The 14,119-nt window shown below is 37.5% G+C and overlaps 1 protein-coding gene across 1 annotated transcript in view; it reads right to left on the bottom strand.

The window, feature by feature from the left end:
• The window catches only part of LOC140370560 (leucine-rich repeat and fibronectin type-III domain-containing protein 2), a 150,953-nt gene that overhangs the window by 20,777 nt on the left and 116,057 nt on the right, over positions 1-14,119 (bottom strand). Inside the window, exon 4 of the mRNA XM_072457736.1 lies at positions 13,409-13,496. The gene's annotated coding sequence lies outside the window, so the exon portion shown is untranslated. The remainder of the gene's footprint in view (positions 1-13,408; positions 13,497-14,119) is intronic.

Below are 14,119 nucleotides of genomic sequence, written 5' to 3'. Positions count from 1 at the left end.
TGTAGGCTCCTCGCAGCTTCCTTTGACAAGCTTAGGTGCTACGAAGGACGTCCCAGCAGAAGTGAACTTCAAATGCCCCACAGTTTTGCTCAACTCAATATTACTGGCAGCCAATACCACAGGGCGTGTCTGCAGTGAAGATCAGGTTTGAATCAGAGGATAGGTAAGCAGGAGTTCATTTTAAACTGATAGGAAAATGCAAGGTCAAAATAATCTTAGGTTGAATTAAGTTAGGTGTCTTTATTCGTACCCTTGAGTAAATTGGTTTGCAATGATTAAGAGACATCAAACATACATGCACACTGTATAAAAAACACAGATATAATGGATTAATAAATTGAAAAATTGTGCAGAGTGAGCTTGTTTAAGAGGACAATAGCTGCTGGGATGAAACTGTCTCTATATCTTTTGTCCTGCATTTTGGCACGACCAGCTTTTGCCCCGATGGTGGGTCCTGAAACAGAGCGTTCAGGGGGTGGCTCCAGTCCTGCTTTATACTCTGTCTCTGCAGCAGGCTGGTATATGTAGACTCCACACGTCTTTGTGGCCGTCCGATCAGCTTTCCAGCCCATTTCACACTATGAGAAAGTGCATTTTTGTTCTTCACTGACATATTTCCAAACCAAAATGACATGCAGAAGGCTAAGATTTACTCAATGAAAGCAGAATAAAACAAAGACACAAGAGTCTTGTCCACACTAAACGTTGCCAGTTTCCTGAGGCAGTGCAGGCGCTGGTGTCCCTTCTTGCACACTGACTCACAGTTGGCATCAAAGTTAAGACAAAAGTCAATGACTGTGTCCAGGTACTTATACTGGATCACCAGCTCCACAGACTGACCATTGAATGTGACCGCTTCATAACTGTGTGTGCTTTTTCTAAAATCAATGACCATATCTTCAGTCTTGTTCCCATTCATAAGAAGTGAGGACTCCTTACACCACTTTTACAAAGTCTCCCCCTCCTGGAACAGGCTCCCAATATGGAGATGATTAGATGCTAATAGTCATCAATCAATATTAATTCAATCAACTAAAGCCGTGGAATTTTCTTTTCTTCTCACATAAATGACTATTTTCAGAGTGTGGGTTGCTGTTACCAGAAATTCTAAACCACCGTATTGTGCTTGGCACTATTTCACTACTGAACAATGAGTAAGACTACCACAAAAATCTGTCAGGAATACATTATACAAACAGTAAGAACAATTCACTTACCAACCAAACACGCTCACACACAACATCAGACATACAAGCACACATCTCAATCAGTAATGAGCATGACATTTGTCATAAAATAAAATATAAAATAAATATTTTCATATATTACATCAGTAATCACTATTCAGCATCACTATTACATCAGTCCAAAGATTACACGATTATACAGCATACTTAATAGTCCTGTGAAAAATAATATATATATAATAGAAAAAACCCACGAAACAAACAATTAAAGTGGGTCCAGCTCCACTGTCTATCTCACGTCCGTCTGAAGGAGTCAGATCTCTCCTTCACTGTGGAACTCCTCCAGGTTTCTACTTTTCCACTAAGAGGTTTGGTAGTTTTTCCTGGCCGAGAAGGAGGGTCTAAGGACAGGGGAGCTTGGGACATTTGTCTAAGGACACGGGATGATAGGACATTGCCAAATCCCTATGAACATTGTTTAATCTGTTTTTCACTGTCGCCCCCCAAAGCAACTGCTGTTGTGATTTTGGCGTTACAAAAATAAATTGAATTGAATTTGAATTGAAAGAGAAAACAAGAAGCTGCTACAATGAATTGAAAAACAAAACACAACTTTTTATAAGCAAGCAAACATCTCTTTATCAGTAAAGTTGTTTTTTCTTTAGGGGTAAGTTTGATACGTTGACTATTTGCGTTGAGATTCGTTGTATTTTTTGGGGAAACCAAGTCATCCCAAAGTTGTTTTAATATTTTCATTGGCCAAACTTCTGCTGCTGAGCTAAACAAGACACTCTCCCCTGCCTGCTAAGCAATCCTGGTCCTGTGATCTAAACTACACAAGCTAAGACCAAAACGAAGACAAGAATATTGAATGATCCAGAATTCAATTTACCGTACTTTTACTATGTCCCACAACAAGTCCATAAGTGCTCTCTTCTCAAAAACACTGGCAATTTTCACTTCAAAATGGGGTTGATTTCCTGTCTTTTTTGACACCAACATCAATTACAGAAGAGTGTTAAACATCCCCTGTGTGTACATTGTCAAGGCAACATTGTGCAGGGAAATCATCATAGTTCTAAAGAGGTCTCAGGAAGCAATGTGTATAATGTACTTTGCTTTTGGCTTGGGTCATATGTTTTAAATGTTCTGGAGTACTGTAGTGGATGTTTACTAGCTGTTCATTATTTGTGTAGTATTTTTTCTTCATTCAATACAGAAATAAAAACACAGACAAGCAATATACAATCCTCAACCTAATGCATATTTCTTTTGATAAAAACTACACACATTTTGAGACCACACTTCTCCATATTCCCTTTACTATGGTCCACTTTTTCAACACTTGCTCTTAGACAGGGACTTTGAGGTAATGAATCTCCTTAACAATATATTTATGAGTGAAAGTTGCACTGATATGATGTAACTGCATGAAATCAAGCCCATTCCACTCAAAGTTCCCATTTTTGTGCTTGTCTACAAAGACTTTACGATTTCACCTTGATGTAGTGTTGAAAGTGAAGAAGCCTCACTTGAAGGAAGTTACAAAAAAGAATTGAGGTACAAGGGTTCGTCTAGAAGGTTAGAGGTTTTTGTTTGTGATGTTCAGTAGCTTCATTTGGGGTGGCAAGAAAGGAGCACATTCCCAAGAAGAATGTGTTAATAACACAAAAAAGGGACAAAAAGAAGAAATTCAACTTGACATGCTGTAAGGGCAGGGCACTGACGAAAGCTCTCAAACCAATTAAGTATATCTATCTCGACTCATAGTGCTCTGACTGGACCTTGAGGTTACGTACAGGGATCATTATACATTTTTATAAAGAAAACCTTTAGCAAACAGTATTTACCTGTAAAAGGGCAGATCAAACTCAACAATTTATGCCCACATCTCAAGATAACACCACTCTATGCTTGAATTTTCCTGCTTTTGTGAGAATAAATCCCCACCAAAATAATAATAAAACTGTTAGTCAATGTATGTACTTTTAAATACATTTTTGGAAAAGGTACACACTGAACTATAACCAAATAGTGTTGTATAACTACATTCCTAAGAAGAAAATACTTAAATGCAAAAGACTTAACACCACATTGTGCAGCCCAAGGATCGAACCCATAAGTTAGCCCATCGTGTCGTGAGTTTGACTTTTTAAACCTAACACTGGCATTTTTGTCCACAAGATAGAGGCTTCCCTTCACGGCCCCTTCTCACAGCGCAGTAAATAACAGCCGACAAAAGCACATGGCAGCCGGTGCAGCTTTTTAAACAGCATTAGTTCAGCATCAGTGGTTTTGTCACACCAAACTGGGCGAGGATATAAAAAGTTGCGCAGATTTAGTGCAGATCAATGCTCCCATTCCAGAGAAATTGTGCATTGTGCAGCTCACTAAAGCGTCAGAGGTGGCCTACTTTACAGAGCTTTACATAAGCACGTTTGGCTGACAAACTCCACTGAGGTGCACATTCTGGGACTTCTTAAGCTCTCGTGTCATGAGAAAGAAGTATGAGTAAACTACAATAAGTGAAACACATTTTTAACCTTTTTTCTCCAAGTTACAACAGGTTCACTATTAAAGTATCCTAAATATGTAACTAGTGTTGGATCGATACTGTTACAAGTGTCACAGAGAACGTCTCATAATCTGTCCGCTTCAATTTATACAACTTTGTTCCATAGTTATTAGTAAAATAAATAACAGTAGTAGTAGCAGTAGCCATTTTTTAACTACCTAAAGACATGCATTGATGGCCAAAAAGCTTTCAAAAGATCAAAAACATGTTCACACAAAACAAATTTGTATGCAAAGGAAATCTATTAAACAGTGTCTCCATTTGAAAACAAGGTAGAAACCCACATTCCACTTAAACTCCGGCTAAACTTACTCATGCTTTATTGTTTCTGCTGTGGCCCATATAAATCCTTAATATTCCAATCAAATAATTAGTTGATAATAAGAAAGTTGGTCACCTGAAACTATTGATTTATTGATCAAGTAAAAATAACTATAAAAATAACTATAGCCCTAAATGACAGTTTCAAATTTGTACTAGTTGTACACATATAACTTTAATCTTTGCTTCAGGGTTATTTTGTTTCTTTTCCCTTTTCCCACACAATGATCCTGATTGAACTATCTATGTTGAAGACAGTCCCCTCATTTGACTCTCTCTAATTCCCAGTGGGCACATAGAGAGAGAGAGAGAGAGAGAGAGAGAGAGAGAGAGAGAGAGAGAGAGAGAGAGAGAGAGAGAGAGAGAGAGAGAGATTTATTATTCAGACGAGCATAATGCATCATGGTGTCTTGCTCATATACTGAATGTCAGCTTAAATCATAAAAATGTCGTCAAAGCGAGCGTGGGCATATTGGCTAAACGGAGCCTCCATGTTCAAAGCACCTCCACACTCGTAATGATTTATAAACGTGCGGGCATGACTGCATTGCACTGACGCTTCGGCTCTCAGTGTCTTCAACCTATACACTGTTATTTAATAAGGTCAATAGACAGAAGAGAGTGTAATTACTGATGAATAATTTAGACAATTGCACGCAAAAGCTCTTTGGAGGGTGATCACAATGTCTGTTTCATGTACTTTGTAATGGTTTACGTGCTGCAAAGGATAATTAGATGAAGACATATCTTGCAGTGTCTTCTTCTGTGTGTTTAATGTGATTTCTGTTCGGCTTTGTGAAATTGATTTAGTTTTTAGTGTGATATGTATATGTAAGTATAAAAGAAGAAGAAAAGATGTCAGTGTGTTTGAGAAGGGTCAGCTCATTAGCATAAGTTAAGATAAGATAAGATAAGCCTTTATTTGACCCACAATGGGGAAATGCCAGTGTTGCAACACAAAGTAGGTACAGAAGTAATAATGAAAAACAGATAACTTATAAAAAACTTATAAAAAAGCATCAAGCAGAGAAAAAAGTAGAAGCAGAATCTACTGCAGAATCTGTGGGATGAGCTGGAGAAGGCTTTGTGCAGCGACCACTCCCTCATCATCAACACAAGATCAAGTGGTAAAAAATAATGCAACACTGAATAAAATAAATCTTCAAGACGATCCTACGAAATATAAGAGTATATGACAAATTTTCTGGACAGGCAGTTTGCAGTGTGTGAGTGACTGTAATTTCCCTTGTGCAGAGGGGTGCCAGCTCCTATAGCACCACCCTTCCCGTGCCTATGGATGTCGTGGGGTAATGGCAATTTTACAGACGTCCCGAGGTAAAACGAATCCTGTCCAAATAGGGCCTGGAAGTAAACATTTATTTTTATTTTCATTTCACAAAATACAGTTATATATCAAACTTCAACTATATTCCTAACAAACGTGACTTGTAATTATCATATCACACTCTCTTGTATCGACTTGAATTGAGCTTATTGCGTAAGGTATTTATATATGCACACAACTGTAGCAACAATAGTAGCAATAGTATTCGAGATCAAATAATTCTGTGCCAGATACACAGTCCATAATTGGGTTATTGTGGACTCAACATTGTTAGAGTTGTAGAAGAGAAGGTTAGAATAAGGTGCAGCAAATGTTTGGGTGCCAACAAGAATCCAAGTCTAATTGACAGAGAAACCAACAATGGCTGCAGGAAGACATACATATGTATGAGGTTGTGTTCTATAGCAGATGTATATTTTGTTAAGGAGAGATACTGAGAGATATCTGAGAGATACTGGCAGATACTCTAACTTGGAAGAAGTGAGGTGGAGGAAAACAATGACACACAATAGGGGGCATCAAACGCCTGTCTAGTGCACTGGTGATATTGGTGATATTGAAATGTCTCTATTGCGGTGAGAGCTTGGAACAATTCGAAAAAGTGCTAGAGCACTAATGGCTAATATGAAAAACAACAAGTGCCACAGCAAATAATATCTAAATTGGTGCATTTGTACAGATGAGGGAACACAAGCCAGGCAGAAAATGTCTCTTTTGGCAAGACGGCTTCCATTTTAATCACCACATACGGATTCAACAGCAGCACTCACGATACTAAATGGAAAAGTCAACACGATGAAATGGTGTCGTTTGTCCAGGACGTAATGGGAGGTAATATAATTATTTAGAGAGTACAAGCCAGAAAAGGAAGGTAACTCAGTTTGTCCACACACGTAAGGCAGTTCTACTCTCACATGACACGTGAGTCTGTAGAAGGTTTACAGTTGTAGTAGAAAGACCGTAATAATATACCGGTAGTACAAAGTGAATTCTCAGAAACAACTTTTATTAGATTTGGAAGATTAATTTTGTCTGCCATTACAGGACACTACTTTTAGTTTTGTATGTAGTACCAAAGGCTGGTCCACCAAACTGACCATGCACCCCATTGGACGATGGTCTCTGGAAAGAGGCACAGATGGTTCTGAAAGAGGGGATAGGACATGTCAATTTAAAAGTACATATATTCCCCATTTGTCTGATTGAAAGAACAAAAACATATGAGATGTAGAAAAAATAAATAAAATCCACTGTAAAAAAAATCACATACAACATTAATTGGAATTCTGTCATATTGTTGTTGTACCTCTTATGCGTAATGAGCACTAAAGACACTTTCAATTCCTGCCCACAAGTTACTAACTTGCTTACTTGATAGTGTACCGGTAATACAAAAATGTGGGTGGATCAAATATTGATGTTTCCACAAAAAACAAATTATAATTTAAGGACAAAATACTTGAAAATTCCATTAACCAGGAGCTCTAAACTGCTGGGATAAGTACACAATACCGAAGGCCATCAGTAATTGGTTGAGTAATAATGTTATTTAAGGGTTTCAGTCTTTGTTTTAATGAGTGATTGAAGAATAGAACATATCAGGGCCGAGTAGTAGTCTTTATGGATTTTGTGTTGGTTCATTAAAGCAGTGCCATCAGTCAAACACTGCAGTAATGATTTGTCCAAAAGCTGAGGCTTATTAGAATTTTAGCTAAATCACTCTTAACTCCAAAAGTGATGTTGTGTCAAGGGCATTAGTCATCCAAAAAGGCAAAGAATGTATACAGCCTTTAAGTGCCTGTACATGATGTGGTTACATGCTAGACGTTGTATGAGCTAGTGTTTTAGGCCATTTGTACAGAGGAAATTAGCATGAGAATAACAAATAATGAAGACAGACAGCCAGTCACACATGCTCTGTTTAAATGCAGTGGGACAAACCATCACTGTTCGCCAAACAAACCAATTAACAAGCTTTGAACCAATTATGATAGGCTTACATACTTTTGAAGTACTTTACTCAGAAGTGGAGGGAGTAGGGTTGTTAATAGTATCCAAAATCAGATACTAATCGATACTAAAACTAGTATCAAAACTAGTTTGTAAATTGAACAAGTGCAAGTTCAATACTACAAAAAAATGTTTTAGAATGATTTTGATCATAAAACTCAACCGGCCCGGGGCATAGGCAATGCAGGCAGTTGCCTATAGGGGGCCATCTACTACTACCCTGTAAATTACAGGGTAGTAGTAGATACAAACATGTTGGTGGATAAAGCTGTTTTACAGCACATTAAAACATAGAAATATACTTTGATTCAACGTTATAAAATGTGTTAAAACTCATCACTAGTTCTTATAGTCTCATGGACACATTTCTTTGTATGTAAAAGTATACAAAGTATTTGTGCATTATATCTCCTAGCTCACTAATTATGCTTTCTGGACTACGTTTGATATTAAATGTGTCTATGAAAAGTCAAAATATTAATTTCACTAAAGCCTAGTCTATCTTTGTGGCTGAGTGGATAGACACGTGCCAGACAGGCAGTGCTGTGTATTCATTTCCAGTTCTGACAGTTTGTCAGAACTGGACTCTGTTTTTAGATCAACAAAACGTTATGACTCCCATCCGAGAGTCATTCTCAATCTGTGAATCAAGTCTGGGAACCAACGCTGAGTAAGCCCTGCCCTCCATGCGGGACCTCTCTATAAAGGGAGTATTTGGTACCCTCTTTGTTTACTAACTGCCCTGTAATGGGCCTCTTGTGAAGTGGCTGTTCTCACCTATGTACCGCTCGTTACAATTTTCTTCAATGCATTGGATAGAATAAACTACATTGCTCTGTCTTTGTGTCGGCATCTTGTCCTTAGAGTGTAAAGAGCAGTACATAGGAGAGACTAAACAGCCACTTCACAAGAGGCTTCATCAGCACAATATCAGCATCAGAAAAGGTGGTTTGAAAGAGGCAATCTTTGTTAAAAAAGAGAATCCGTCCTTAAACAGACATGGAGGTTTAAGATTCAACCTTCCGGTCGTATATAAAAGTGTCTTGAAACCCTGGTGTGGTAGACACCCAGAGCATTCTGATGCTAATCAAGTACTCGGTGAGGAGGGAGTGGAAGTCAGTTTACAATAGGATGTGGATAGCCCATTAAAGGGCTTTTAGTGAACAAACAGGGCATTTTCAAGTCAAACCAATTACTCCCTTTGTCAGGAGGTCCCGCCCGGAGGGCAGGATTACTCAGTCCCTAGATTTGATATGCAGATTGAGAATGACTCTCGGATGGGAGTCATATTTAATTTTGTGCAGTAGCAAAATCAGACTTGAGAATCATATATATCCGAGTATTGAAACCAAGTTTGAATTATTATTATTGTGACAACACTAGAAGGGAGAGAACAAAGATATGTTGTGGTTTAGCCCTGCTTTTGTCCATATTGCTACGTAATTATATATGCTCTTATTTTTCCTGGGCAGAGCAATCTGAGGTTCTGAACTCTGGAGGACTCGCTTACATGGACGAAATAATGTGATTAGAAGGTGTTGTCTGTCTTCTCTATGTTCTTTGATTTTTTTTACATGTTTTATATGGACCACCTGGAGTCCAAAGTAAAGTATTGATTGCTTAATGTTTGGTCCATTCTATTTTCAATCACTGTTTGCACTTGGATTTGGCTTCAGACTCTTTCATCAGTTTTATATTTCATTTTCTTAATTTGTAGTTCTCCTTCATTTTAAAATCGCAGAAAATCCTTTTGACATCCTTCTTTCCGTTTAAAGTTTTGGTTGTTTACAGGGCCCCTCCATAGTGACAGTGGGGTGAGTGAGCTGAGTGTGTATTGTTCTTTGTGGGGGTGACTCCTGTAGAGACTCCAGCTGAATCCCTCCTCCATCTTTCATCACTTTTCTTTTATCTTCCTCAAGCCTCTGCCTGGATGCCAATTGCTGCGCTGCATGATATATGACATTCCATCCAGGCAGTGTATGAAAAATAAATTAGATTCCCTTACATCGTTTCCTGATCAGCCCCCACCAGCAGAACCTCCTTTCTTTCATAAGACGTGTTTCTGGCGGCTCTGTTCTGAGGCAGTTAGACACTTCAGAAAAAAACATTTCTTAACGTCACACACTTGTATTATCTATAAAGTGGTGTTTTTATGAGGTTAATTATCTGCTTCAATAGGATAAACTGCCATCCGGATGCTTTTGTCGACACCATAGAGAATTGGAAGAAATAAAAAAAAGATCTGTATTTATATATTCTACTCAAGTACCGTAATTTCCCGACTATAAATCGCACCAGCCAAAAAATGCATAATAGAGAAGAAAAAAACATATATAAGTTGCACTGGAGTATGAAATGCGGTTGCAAGTGTGAAAATAACAAATAATATTACATAAAAGTCGCTCCGGAGTATAAGTATATAAGTATTAATATAAGTATAAGTCGCACCCAGGCCAAAACTATGAAACTATGACTTATAGTCCGGAAAATACGGTAAAAGTATCAAAGTCCAATTAAAAAAGCATGTTGAATTTGAAAAGTAATTGTGTAATGTATGATTCTATTTAGCATTAATTTCTATTTAATTTACATGCATTTGGGGAATTTGTATTTTAATATGAATTTGAGAATTTGTTTATTTTATGTTGTACTTATATTATTTTGGGTACGTTTATTCATTTATCCTGCCGTATATGTATATTTAGGGGGGTTCCTGTTTGAGTTCTTTCTGTACAGCGCTTTTGATCGACACAGGAAGAGAGTGGAAACACTGAAAATAAAGAACGACGCTGCTAAACACTGTCCTGCCGTGTTGGTGTCTTTTAGCAAGGGAAACAGCAGAAAACATATAACATCCTAAATCTTAATTGTAACCCGCCACATCCACAGCCTTCACAGACTGGTAAGATCAAGATTTAAGGGTTACAGTTGTATTTCCCTTTGGGCTGTAGTCAATTACAATAATTCTTGGTCCACTAAAGACATGTTTTGCTGATCGATTAGCCGACTAAACGCAGTGTCGACAAAACTGGTAAGTTCTCAAACCTTTCAGCAAATAGACTATACAAAACAGACAAAAATAACTATTTATACAAAAAATATTAGGAAACAGTGTAAGTTAGCTCACTTCTTGTTTCCGATGTTGTCCCATACAATCCTTATATAATCTAAATGAAATAATTAGTCAACTACATTTCAAACTAATTGTAAGAAGTAATGAAATTGTGTAAGTAAAGGACGAATTGTTCTAACCTTATCAAACCATATCCTCTGAAGGCTCTCAATATGTTGCTTGAGTTTTCAAAACACACTAATAATGTATGTTTTTGTTTTCAAATTAAAATATAGCTTCCAGGCAAATGTTAAAGTTTCTGTTTTCCACCATGGACATCGGACCTGTTTTACTGTATATTAATGACTATGCAAGAACGTTCAGAAAATGTCTGATCTAAAGCATAAATAAAACTGTCTGTGCGTTGTGCCCTGGCCGCCTGCTTTGTTTTGCTGGATGTTTACATCTGTTGCCCTCCGCTGAGACTGTACAGCAAATCAGAAATGCGTAAATATAATGAAAACTGTATTGCAAAGAGAAAAGCACTGTACAAAGCCACTGTACAAAGGCAATATAAACAGCTAATCGATTGTCAAAAAATTGTGAATTCTGTTTTGAAAAAATGCTTTAGGCTCAACTATCCATATCAAAAATGCTTCTCGGGTTAAACTAGCGTCCGATATCTAAACATTTCTAAAATTCTGAAGTGTCACAAAGCAGTAATTGTCGCGTTAACATCTCCACTAAGTAAAAGTGTTCCTCATTAAGATATCAGGCATGCACAGTCACAGGATGAAGGGCTGAACTAATTGAAACAATGTATGATGGATTCCCGGGACATTCCTGAGAGGAGAGGGAGTTTCTGTGCAGTTTAGTAGATTTCCTGAGCGCAGGTCAAGGATGATTTATCAAGCCTTCACTCTTTAAAAATACAGCAAACTGTATCCAATAACTCAAGTTTGCATGGTTTATATTGCATGGTAAAAATAGACAACGGAAACTAACTGTGATATTGACAGTAAATAGATAAGTATGATAAGTATAAGAAACAGAAATGCTATCAGTTAACTATCATTGGACTGCTTCACTGACATTTATCTGATCCGTTCAGTATTTTCACCTCGTTTATAAAGTCTTTAAGTATTTCTGACTGTGTGTACTGAGCCATTGTGACCTAACCTCTAAGAAAGTGTCGTCAAGGTGATCAAATCCGAGTGTTGGATTTCAAAGCTACCAATAGCATTTCATTCAGTAGTTTTTTTAGTAACCATATCAACCATAAAATAATAATCGTAACAATTGTAGAAGCGAGAATACGTCTTTTTAAATCAATCTATTGCTGGATATCAATTATCTGTTCTCTGCAAAATTTTGATTACTTTTTCTTATTCAAATTATATAACATTTTCTTTTAGATTGTTAAACACTATGGCAACTTTTCTATTGTCCAAAAATGCATGTACATGTAAAGCACTATTTTATCTGGCTTTTTTTGTCACATAAACTTTTTTGTCATGCAGGAAGTTGTCTAACATGTTACTATTCCTCGATTTTGTGACCAGCTTCACAAAATCGAGGAATAGTAACATGTTAGACAATGTTAGACAATTTGAATAATCTTTACATTGTGATGTTTCCCTTACAATAAATGTGCTAAACACTTAACATTTTATATGGCGACATCCCTATTTGTGTCAAAATGTTTTCACAGCCATTTTGCCATGTTTAAAGTCGTAATTCTACATCTTAACAACTTTTGTACTTGCTATTTTCTTACACACACTGACTCATTCTGTCTTTACCTTCACACCTCGTGGTTTTGAGTGAATTTACAGCTCTTGAAGCTCTACTCTTTGATGCGGCGTTATACTGTGAGCGGTGTGACGGCGACAGACACGCACACGGCAGTTCTGAGGCAGCAGTTCGGCCTTCACTGTGACGCTCCAGATATTAAACTTTCGTCAGTGAAGACAGCATCATTCTGACGAGCTGCCACCCACTCATAACGTACTAGCGTCTATGTGTCGCAAGTGACAAACTGTGTCTGAATCCATACAGAAATTATGCCAATGAAACTTGAAGAACATTAAGTCATTTTGAGTCCAGCAGTGTATTATAATAACTTGAATTTTCATTCAGAAAGTTTGATTCATAGCAGAGGAACAGGGGTCTATTAGACAGTGTGACATAAAAAAGGATTTCACTGCTTAGACATGAAACCGTTGTGAATACAAGTAGAATTGAGATGTTTCTTCTCACAATAGTTTGACACAGTAGATTATCACCAGTTCGGTATCAAAATGTGTTGTACTTGATGAAATTTAAATCACAATTATGATTTGATCAAGACCCATAATGCACTTAGTATCGTATTGCCTTTAGGCGGTACATTAAGTTATCTGCTTCTGAAAGATCACACTTGTTTGAAATCCGCTCTGCTGCGACTGACCAACAGGAAGAACGTTTTTTTGAGCATATCGCCGCGTTCACGAGGAAAGTTGTGAATCACGATTTTACCCAATTTTCCCAAAATAGCATATCGTCACATGATGAATTTCAATTTGTATCACCATATTGTCCAAGCTCATGTCCTCATAGTGTTTATTATTGCATATGGCAGGAACTAGAGACAAAAATCAATGATGGTTAAATGCTGTCATTATATTCAAACAAACAAGTGCATTGATCGACTGTGAATGGGGAATAGGATGTGGTAATACTGCAATTATCATTTCCTATAAGAAACTCCTCAGCAGTTAACGTAAATAAAGTCCTATAATAATAATGTCCTGCTTCACTCGATATAAAATTAAAATTCACACAAAACACAAAAGGTTCACTGCGTAGCATTTTCTGATGGAGGGTACACCACATTCTTAGAATAGAATAGAATCTTCCCCTCAAAAGACTCTTCTTACCTATATCTTGTGGTACTGTGCCATATGGTCCCTTGGAAACAGCTCAAGGCCGGTTATTCAAGCCCGGTCAGCGTGGAGGAGAACAGGCCTGAACAAAGCAACAGAAGACATTGAAAGTTATAAGGCCACCAGTGTATTCACAAAGGAAGAAGACATCAAACTGGATGCGACTGTTGTATAGTATATAATATATTACATTCAATGGCCTTCCACAAGCACACCCACATACGTAAGGTTATTAAACACATTTCCCTTGCATGATTTAACATAACAGGAAAGCCTTTTTATTAGATATAGAAAATTATGATGCGTCTCAAGCAAAAAGCCAATGAAAATGTCCTTAAAGCCTGCAGTATAAGAGCATAGGCAAGAAGGGGGGTGAGATTACTTTATGGAAAATTATTGAAATTGAGCACAGCAGGCAGTTCAGGGCTCATCGGAATGACTAAACAGACTCTCTCCGTCCTCTTGTCCCTAGAAGCGGTTTTCACTCTCAAGTACCAAATATCTTGTTTTTCATAGCCCTTGTATTCATTAATGACTGTGAATATGATTATGTTGTTTGCGACTTGCCCGGACTCCGAATGCTCAAGGTCGTTCAAGTGTGGAAGGCTATTATAGCACTGCTTTTGAAAAGTAACACTAACAAAATGTCCGCCAAATGATGCCAGACTGTGTACAAAGTGAAAAGTTTAATGTTGAATGCCTAAA

The sequence above is a fragment of the Eucyclogobius newberryi genome, unplaced genomic scaffold (assembly GCF_026437365.1).
Source record: "Eucyclogobius newberryi isolate DKJ021-1_F unplaced genomic scaffold, fEucNew1.0.hap1 SCAF_21, whole genome shotgun sequence".
Taxonomy (NCBI): domain Eukaryota; kingdom Metazoa; phylum Chordata; class Actinopteri; order Gobiiformes; family Gobiidae; genus Eucyclogobius; species Eucyclogobius newberryi.
The sequence above is the reverse complement of the archived record's forward strand: the minus strand, read 5'-3'. Positions and strand labels throughout refer to the sequence as shown.